Here is a 10,952-nt window from a genome sequence, read left to right on the forward strand (position 1 = left end):
ACAGTTAGGGTGGCTAGCATCTGGAACCAACTTCCAAAGGAAGTGGTGCTGGCTCCTACCCTGGGGGTCTTTAAGAGGAGGCTTGATGCCTACCTAGCTAGGATCATTTGAGCCCAGTCTTTTCTCCTGCCCAGGCAGGGCGTCGGACTTCAAGATCTACAAGGTCCCTTCCGACCCTACTTCTATGATTCTATGATAATGCCTCAGTACTCCCCTCCTCTACCCCCACTCTGATGATGGTAGATGTGTACTGCTCCCTAACATAGAGAGCTACACCCCTGCCTTTTTTCCCCTACTCTGTCTCACCTATACAACCTGTGCCCCTCAATGCCTACCACCCAGTTGTGAGTAGAGTCCCACCATGTTTCTGTTAAGCTGACCAGGTCATACTGGGTGCTAGCAAGTAAGCGTGTGAGCTCCTCCTGCTTATTCCCCATACTCCTGGCATTTGTGTAAAGACACATGAGCCCCACAATGGGTGCTCTTGGTCCCCCTTTGCCTTGATGTCTAGTGTGCCCCTTAGTGCCTCACTGGAATGTTCTGGTGCCTTGTTTATGGCTCGCTAACCCTGGGTTCTCATCGACCACCAGTTCCCCATCCCCTGTCAAACCTAGTTTAAAGCTCTACAGAGGAGATCAGCCAACCTCTGGGAGAACAGGCACTTTCCTCTAGGAGAGAGATGAAGATCATCCCATCCCAGGAAGCCTCCTCCCTGGAAGTGCTGATCACGGCTTTAGAATCCAAAGCCCTCCCAAAGACACTATCTCTGTAGCTGCTGGTTGACTACCCTGATGCCGTTATCCTGGTGCTGCCGGTTGCTCCCAACTGGAAGTATGGAAGAGAATACCACCTGTTAAAGAGGACTGTAGTTGGAACGCTCAGCAGGCTTCAGTATTGCCTTATGTGCTCCTGTAAATAGCCTTATCTAAGTGATATAGGTTAAGTTTATATAAGATTAACATTTTTATATTCCTATATTAGTCAGAAGCTGTAAATCATGATAATGGTTACTAGAGGTTAAATGCTGATATAAAGTCCTTCTTGTGATACTGAACAATATTAAGGCATAAGGCAAAACATAATCACTTTTACTTGACTGTAATGACCTTAAACCATAAACTTCCAGATTCACCTGCAAAAATATACCAGTTTAATTAACAATCTACTACTGAATGCTGAACATTAGCAAACATTTTAATTTTGTTGTGCTACCCTGCCAAAATCCAACACAAAATCCAACACTTAGAAAATCTAAATAAAAGCTGAGAGACTAATTTCATGCCCCCACATGACCTTAAGATAATTACTTAGTCTCCAAAAAACCCTAGGCCCTGCTGTAAGTGTACAGATATGGGCCCCATAGAGGAAGTGTGCATGCCATACTCTGACAGCTACATGTAATATCTAGTTCCTCTAATATCATTGAGCCAACAATATGCTGACAAGATGGACATTGAAGGAATGAATCCCACCTTATGAGTGTCATTATTTTTACATGACCTTCTTAAGTATATAGACACTCAGACTTGGTTATGAGGGGAATTCAGGGTTAGAGTTACCATACGTCCAGGTTTTCTCAGACGTCCACTTTTTTGGGTCCTTCAATCTCCATCCAAGTGGCTTTTTGAAACAGGAACAAATATCAAGGATTTTCCTGGTAGAACTGCATTTCCCAACTTGTCCTAGCAGTGTGCACATTTACCAGGGATCTGGGTTTTCCTATGGAAAAACATGGATTTTCCTCTTCTTTTTCTTCAGAGGAAAGTGCAGGTTTTCTCTTCCAGACTGGAAGCCTTCCACCCTGCAAATTGCTGCTTGGAGTGATTGGACACCATGTGCATCTGTGCACTCACACTCATGTAGCCAGCATACAGCCAGACAGGGTGGTGGGAGCAGCCACAGCAGCTGGATGCAGGTAAGTCTATGGGGTGTGAGGGTTGGAGGGCCAGGGCTTCAGGGACTGTCCAGGGAGTTGTGTGTATGGCAGGGGTGTGTGGAGGGGATGGTGTGTGAGAGGAGGTGGGTGCCTGCCCCTCCAGTGGGGGAAGGGGGTGGGGAGCCCTTTGGGGGTAACAGGGAGCTGCGTGGCTGGGTCAGTGGCACTGAGGCTGGTGCCTGTGCTGGCAGGGTCAGGGTGCCTGGGAGATTCTGCCTGGGGTGGGCTGTGGCCAGGCCACCTGACACAGCATGGGAGCCCCAACCCAGAGCAGGGGGTGCCATAGGTCTCCCCACTCTCCTTCTCCCTCCAGCCCGTGGCAAGGCTGGACTTGCTCCACCACTGTCTGCATGAGCCAGAGCTGCTGCAGCCACTGCACTCCAGCCCAATTGGGACAGGGGCAGCTGGGCCCCACCTCTAGCAGGGCTGGGGGGAGTAGGGGCCTGCAGGTCAGGAGTGAGGGGTACCAGCATGGCTGGGGGCACTTTGGCTTAGTAGTGAAGGGCACCAGGGGTGGCAAGGGGCTGCAAGTTGGAAGTGCAGGGCACCCCCCTTGCCTCCCCCTCACCCCCTGCCAACAAATGTCCTCATTTTTGGAACTGGAAATATGGTAACCCTAGTCAGAGTGCCAAATTTAGTAGTTAAATAGCAAAGTAAGGGTCAGCAAATCTATAATGACTTACTATAGAAAAAAAACTCTTTGTATCTGCAGAACCTTTCTTTGGCACAAATGTGACAGAATATAAATGCGTCAGAAGATGCCTAGGTACACAGCATTGTAGATAACAGGAACGTGTATAATGTTGCCAGCCTTGGCAATTTTCAAGGAAACTAGGCCAAGCTGCATAAGTGTAGCTATACAGAAGGCCCCAAAGCCTTCTTCCAAGTGACTAGAACAAACCTTATGATATATGACAACCAGCTTGTTCAGTAAAGTAAGTAAACACATGTCCAGCTACTCGAGTAATAAGATCCAATTAAGCAGAGCACAAAGCCTTAAATTCAATGATCCAAATACATTATAATGTAGTTTTAGCTTACGATAATGGTAAGTGTAACCAAATATACAGGAAACCCTAGCTATTCACAGGTTTGGGATATGCAGTTTCAAATATTTGCGAATGCCAAACCTGTGCTGTAATACACTTAAAGGAGTTCCTCGGGAGTTTTGTGCTTGCTGCCGCCAGGCTCCCGCCACTGCCACCGTGCTCCTACCATCGCCAGAGAAGCTGTGCCCTGCCCCCCAGCCACCTGGGGCACTGAGTTCATGAACGCAGATGGAGTTCACGAATGCAGTGCCTTATTCACGGACTTCACCATTTGCAGGGGGATACGACAACATATCCCCCCCGAATGACAAGGATCTCCTGTATTGGTTTTGATAAAATATTGGTTTTGGTAGTTACACAGCAATAGTACAGTAAGACAGAGCCCTGCCAAAGCAACGGAGGCATAGTTATGGAAGCCAGGGTAGGAGCAACAAGCTGCCATTACAATGGGAGAAAAGCAGCTGTGCCAGGGCTAGCAAGGGACCTGACTGGGAGTGGTCAGGGCTTGAGCAACAAATAAGCTTGGGCCTGAGCCAAGTCAAGCAGTCTGGCTCTGGAACCTGTAGAAGGAAGAGCTCTGCAGGGAGAGAGCTGTAGCTGCAGCCCAAACAGATCCTGATGCAACTGGGAATGGGAAAGTAAGGCACTGAGGTCTAGCAGGAAACTGGGACTCAGGGTAAAAAATGATTTTTGTTATGCAGCAGAGCCGATTTAATTATAGCCAGGGTGTTTAAGGTTTCTGTGCAGCTACACTGGTGGTTTGGAAAGGGACTGAAGGGGAGGTTTAGAGGCCAGCAGTATAGTGGCTGATATTTTTGCATACCTGCCTAAAGTACCACCTGGGGCTGGTGCTTCAGTCACACTCTGCTCCCCCACAGTTATGCTACTGTTTTCTATCTGACAACTCCTACTGTAATTGTGGTAATTTAGATAGGTCCTTGAATTTATGGTGCATGTAGGTAAGGATGTCAAGAGTGACATAGAATTAAACTAAATGTTGAATCACTTTTGAGAAATTAATTTGCTGTTACAATTTTTATTGATTTTTTTTTATATATATATAGAGGTATGCACTGCATTTTACATGTTAACATCATGATATACCAAGATTGTAATAGGTACCAGGCAGAATTTCACAAGCTCAAAGCCCCACAGGAGACTTTTGTCAGGGGGGTGCAGCTTATGGAAACCTGTGCATCCAACTTCCCCCTCCCAGGCCGTGTGCTGTCCCAGCATCCCTTTGGCCATTGCCTGCCTCTAATAGCAGCCTCAGAAATATAGGGATAGGGTTAGTTTGGCTGAAACAAAGCTGAGAGGCTGGGGCAGAGCAGAGGCAGTGGGTGGGGGTCCTTACCAAGTCATGGGGAGTGAGGGTAAGGCTAGAGGAGGTTGCCTGGGGTGGGAGATTCCAGGGGTGGAGGTACTACGGTGTCATTGCAGTCAAGTAAAGCCATGTTAAAAGTTGATGTTAAACCCCTAAATCCATTCTTTGTTATTACTGTGCAGTGTCTGACAAAGAATTATGTAAAAACATTATGTAAAAATTACATCAGTAAAAGCATTCTGTAGCATATTGGGGTCCCAGAGGCACTTATGACACCCTCTGGTGGCTCCACAACTGTGCCCCGCTCTGCCTTTCTTCTGTCTCTTCTGCCACGCTTTGATGTAATTATGGGATTCAAGGGGAAGCTGCCCATAGGCCCCAGTACAGCTAAACCCTCACTGGGGTTCCCTTGCACCCCCTGTTCTCAACTACACCCCCAGGTTTAGTAAGCCCTCTTGGCCTGACCATGCCACTGCAGAGCACTTATAGCCTCAAAGGCTAATTGCTCCCCTATGCCATGCCCCAAGCCTCACAGGTGTTGCTATACTGTCACTTTCTCCTGTCAGGGCTTTGACTTCCTCAGCCTCTTCCCCTTTCCTCTAGCTGGGCCTTCTGGCCAGGCCCACTGTATTGGACTTGACTTTGAGGCACGAGCTCTAGTCTTGCTCTTTCAGGCACTGGACCCCTAGCTCCTGTCTGCCAGACCCCTAGCCCTTATCTATTTGCACCCCTCTTGGGTGCTGGGCCCCTGGCCCCTGTCTGTTTGTGCCTCTCTCAGGCACTGGGACCCTGGCCCCTGGCCCCTGCTCTGGCCTGTGCCAGGTTCAGTGCTTGCTTGAGCCTTAAGCCTACCCCTGGCAGGGCTCAAGGTGATCACATACTCCTAGGGCACTAATGGGATATCCAAATACCACCCCTCACAGTCCCAAGCCAAACCACAAACTGCAACCGAACACTAAGCTCCCAGGCTATAACATAAACTCTCCCTTTCAGGCCCACAAACATTAAACACAAAAGGGAAAGCAGCCCTCTGCCACCTTAAAAGGGAAAACTCACCTCTAGTACCAAGACAACTTCCCAGCTCTGGGTTATATTCCTGTGATCCCTCAGAGCCTCACTGGCACAAGCAGAGGCAGAACAAATTATTTGGAGGGGGCTGAGCAGGCAAGTCTGTGGGGGAAGGGGCAGGGGAGAGGGCCATGAGGGGAGGGGGAGGGAGTGGGGCTGGGGCTGGGGCAGGCCCTGCACAACCAGGGCAGGGTGTGGGACAGAGCCATGAGTGGCTTGTTCAGGGGCCGCCCAGTGTGGGGACAGGGTGGCAGCTCCCTTAGCTGCACACATGCATGAGGGGCATGTGCTTGGGATCTGTGTGGGGAGAGGGCAGGCTGCCTCTGGAGACTGGGACTGGGCTGCATTGGGCTCTTCCCAGTGGGGGTTTGGGCCACACTGTGCTCAGGATGGGTGGCAGCAGTGCTGGGAGGGGAGGTGAGGGATCTATAGTGAATTTTGGGGTGGCTGCAGCCTCCCCTCCCAGCACCACCACCACTACCACCCACACGAGCGCAGCCCAGCCCAGCTCAGCCCTCCCACCAGAAAAAGCCCAGCACAGCTGTGGCTCCAGCCCACCCTGTCCTGCACAAATCCAGGACACTCCTCCCCCCATGCCTCCTGGGGTGTACATAGCAGCAGGAGCCTCACCGTGCAGACGAGTCACTCTCAGTTTAGTCCCACACCCTGCCCGGGCCATGTAGGGCCTGCCCAGCCCCACCCTGCCCCTCACCACTGCATGCATGCCCCTCCCCACCCCTGCTGCAGCTGCCAGAAGCTTGCTGCTGGGCTGCCTTGTGGCCCTACCACTGCCCCACATTTTGGGGGGAGCTAAGCCATGTTATCCTCCCCCCTTTCCACTGCCTTTGCTCACTGGGGATCCAAGACAGCAAAGCAGCCCATCTAGTATTCCTTGGTAGCGCTCCTGGTCAGGAGCTCCTACCCCTGTGGCTTGCAGGGCTTGACTGCCTTAGTAGCTCAGTCTCTGGGCTTGTATGCCTCCCAGGCCTCTGCCTGCCTCAGTCAGGAGACTACTCTGGGCTGCCTGCAGATGACTGCTGATTGGGCTTATTGCCCAGTTACTATGGAAACCTGTAGTAGCTGTATCCTGCCTGGCCTGCAGTGCTCCCTCTCTGTGCTGCTTCTCTCTTAAAGTGACAGATAGGCCCAGGCTCTGTGTTACATGTGTGTCTGTAAAATAAATAAATAAATAAAAATTAAAAAAAAAAAGGTTGGTCTTCAGTAAAAAAAAAAAATGTAGATTGTCAGTAAGAAAGTATTTTTTGGGTTGATAACCTGCTGCAGACTCTAAAGTTTCTTAGAAGCTGTTTAAAACAACATGTGTTACTGGAAGGCTGAATTTTCCATTGCATCCCATATAACAATTGAAGGCAAAGGGAGAGGGCTCTGAGCTCTACCTGTCTAGCCTAGCTTTTTTTTCCTCAGGCAATCACATTAAGTTACATTGTAGCAGTGCAGAAAGTTGTTCCAATATCATATTGCAAAAACACAGAGATGGCAAACTATGGATTACATTGTTTCCATTCAAATAGTGATAGTGCCAGGAAGAGAGTTTACACTTAATCCTGTATTATCATTTAAAACAGTAACACTTGAGATATTTATCAAATCTTCTAGTTACTGTCTTTATTAGTCTAAGAGTTAATTTTCTGTATGGTATTCCTCTCCTGTACTTGAAACTGCAGAGTTTCAAATTACAGCTTAATATACTATGTTCTTCCAGCGGTGATTGTAATACATCTTACAGCTAGGCAGCTAAGCTGCTCCAACTTGATCTGGCAGCCAGTTCCAGGATCAGGGAGGGGTTATGTAGTTACTTCCTCCAATTCAGTTTCTGTGTTCAGCGCAATTTGGCCAGACAGAAGTATTAGGAACCTTGCTTGTTAAATTCAGAGCCTGTGTATGTTCTTTCATGTCAGCATTATTAAATGGAACAATAATCATGAAAACCTTGCATCACACTGAAATGACAAACACAAGCTCAAACTTCCTTTGGTATTCAAATGTCTAGTATGCAGTGACTTTTAAAATTTTTTAATCAATACACCAGAAAGTTGCTTAAATGAAGCTTCCTGAAAATTTCTCTCTCTAATTTGGTATCTGAAAAAACAGGGACTTTTTAACTGAAAAAAAAATCCAGTTCCTCAATCTTATTAGCAAGATTGCAAAGGCACATGCAAGTTACCACAAACATGGGAAATTTACCTACCTGCCCCCTCTGATACACACTAGCTGTAGCAATCTTATTTATTATGCTATGCTTCTTATTAGTCATCCACCTGGGAAGCCACCACCAACACAGTCTGAGCACTGATATAAGGCATTTATATTACAAGAGAGGGAACCAAGTTTGAAAACAAAGAATTCTCTCCTGCAGTTGTACAAACAGAAACATGGAGTCTGACATGTAACAGTTGAACTAGGTGTTTCTCAGCCTTTAATATACTGAAAAAATCAGAAAGGTGGGGAAGGGGGATGGGAAATGGCAAGTTGTTACTGCTTACCACTGAATCTAGTACTGATTTCTTGCTGCAGGTAGATTTGGACCTATATCTAATGGATTCTGTTTTTAGTAAAAGCTAGAGTATCCCATCCCAGAGAATGTAAATAGAGTAAGAGACCTTTAAAACTTACATGGTTTTCAAGTGTGGTTTTGTATTGAATGGTGTTAAAGGTAAAAATAATATGGGGGAAGTTTTATTAAAATACTTTATGTACTAGTTTGTTGTCTTTCAAACATTACAGCAATGAGCAGAACTGAAACTGGAACAGACAGACAACACACACCTTTGTAGATAAAATGTGGCTTGGATAACTGAGGCTTGTTGTCTGACAGACAGTCAGTATAAAGTACTGTAATATCCTGTTCTTGCTATATGCAGTTAGGTTCTTGGGCCAGGTACAGACATTACACTTTTACTGGCATAAGTGCTCAGAAACTGGTCTAAACCCATACCACTATAAAAATTTGGTGCACATAGACTGGTTTAAAAATGGTGGAACCCAGTCTAAGATAGACTAGGATCGATGTGCACTCAGTTAATCAATTTGAGTTAGACTGCCCCTCTATCGATTCATACTGGGTTGCTGTCCATTGGCATCCCAGGCACCATTGAGGACCCACACTAGTCCCCTTTTGCAGGGAGGTACACTGCCACTCACCTCATGCTTGGTTACTCTAGCTGAGAGTCCAGGCTCTCACAGAGCCAAGTCAGTACAGCAGCTGACAATGATGAGGGGGGATGGGGGTAAAGGGTGCTTGGCCATGCCTTGCAGCCCCATCAGGCTCCCTAGGGCTGTGCCCACTCATGGGGTTGCAGTCCCTGGGTGAGTGTTTAGGAGCCCAACCAGGCATCCCTATGCCCTCTGTGAGTGGGTACAGGCCCAGGGAGCACAACCAGACTGTAGGGGACAGGCAATCTGCCTGTAATTCAGGGGTGAGCAAAATCTGGCCCATGGGCCAGATGTGGCCTGCCAGGCTATTCTATCCAGCCCGTGGGGCCCCTAAAAAATTTAGAAAGTTAATATTTATCTGCCCCTGGCTGCCTGTCATGTGGCCCTCAATGCCTTGGCAAAACAGCCATCTGCCTGAAATAATTGCCTGCCCCACAGTAACTGATAGATGTCTGAGGCTGAAAAAGATGGGAGGGAAGGGGGCAGGTGTGCTCACCCATGCCCTACAGCCAATCAAGGATGACCCAGCAGCTCAGCTGCACTCAGGTACACTTCAGCACCCCAGGGAGCTTGCTGGCAGGCATGCCACCCTGTTGGCCAAGACCAGCACAGGCAGCCTGAGCATCCAGCAAAACCAAAAGGTAAATGTGTGTTCTAGTCATTCCCAAACTAACCTTTGCCACTTACAGAAACCTACGTAAGCGCGATCAATTTCACCTTGTGCCTTTTGAACATCTGGACTTAACCTTGGTATATAGAGGGAGACATGGATGTGTATATAATGCAGGGACTTGATGTGGCCTTTTTTACCATTTGTTAGATAAGTAATCTCAGAAAACATAATGTCAAATAAAACATATTTGGTGTATTGAATTGCAGCACTTACAAACGTAACCTTTTAATTATCCTTTCGACTATTAGATTCCTCCCAGAGAAATAGTCTGCATCTGCTAATGAACTGTCAAGAAATAGATTTCAGCATCAATGATGTCTTAAAATGAAAGCTTCTAAAATTCCAGTTTGCAACTTTCTGCCATAGTGAAAAAACAAAACCAATTATTTCTTTGCTAACCTCAATTTATGCCCCACAAATTTAAATTTAACATAATACAAAACCCAAAGCAGCCTATGCTGAATTAGTTGGCAGAATGTCATATAAAAGACCAAAGGAAACATGGGATTTTCCAAAAGCCATTTCGGATTTCTTCTAAATTCTCCCTTTGCAGCCAGACACTATACTCTCATGCTCTGGGAATTCCCCTTAGGTTACCAGGCTCTCTTTTTTGTTTTTCCTGAACACTGAAGTATGAGTTGAATGGTGGCCTTTAGTATATTAAATACAAAATATGCAGCTCTAAAAATCAATTTATCTGCTACCAGAAAATTTGTATCAAACTTATCAAAAAACTCTTTCCTTTGTCATCTTATTTTAACAAAGGAAAGTCCTAGCCAATCAAAAACTCACTTATTCCACAAAAAAAAAAAAAAGGTGTTAGCACCAGGAAAGACTACAGCAGCCAGTCGCATTCATTTTCTATTTATTGCAGAGAAAGTGGGACAGATCCTGTCCACCAGATAGAAATTAACCCAATGTCATAAAACTGCTTTGTTGTAGTGTCCAACTCAAAGCCCAAATCAATAGTTAGGCTCTCACTGAAACTAATAGACTTTGTATGCAACTCTGGGAGTAATTTGACATAGTCCTGAAGTGAAATCATGGCCCAGTCATTGAGAGTTTTATGGCTAACTTCAGTCACTGATGATTAATAGATTGTCAAAGGTGTGCTAGCTATAATCATGCATTATTGTGATCATAATCTATAATATTAACAGACTTTAATTTAAAGTGATATTATTCAGTAAGTGATAAAGCACTGAGAAGAAAAGATATTGTTATATTGCTATTCTTCTGTACTATTTTTTGTAAAAATGAAATGAACTTTGGCAGTTTAGTTAGGGCTTTCATGCATTTTTGATCACTATTGTTTTCTTTCTCTTTTATTAAGCGTTCTTAAATGTTGTATAAAATACAAAATATAAAACAAATGAATACCAAGATTCATAATTTTTGTTTTATGTGATATCTGTAAATCTTCATTGTAGGGATGAATGTCCATAGACTGTCCCTATTAAAACTGTATCTTTTACCATTCTCTGTTAAATGTATTTATTACAGTTATAAGCTGCCCTTCCCAAAAAAAAAGATTCAGGGAAGCTTACAATAAAAGACAAATAACCTAAACACAGAATAAAATATTTTAAAATATAGTATAACAAACTGCCCACAAAATGCCCTCAAATTCATAATTATGGTAACCAAACCTCCCACACACTGACTGCAGTTCCCCCCAAGAAGGCAGCCTCCCCTCTCTGGCCCAACCCAACCTTGCATCCTATCTCT

The sequence above is a fragment of the Crocodylus porosus genome, unplaced genomic scaffold, assembly GCF_001723895.1.
Source record: "Crocodylus porosus isolate Cpor-Errol unplaced genomic scaffold, CroPor_comp1, whole genome shotgun sequence".
NCBI classification, from domain to species: Eukaryota; Metazoa; Chordata; order Crocodylia; family Crocodylidae; genus Crocodylus; species Crocodylus porosus.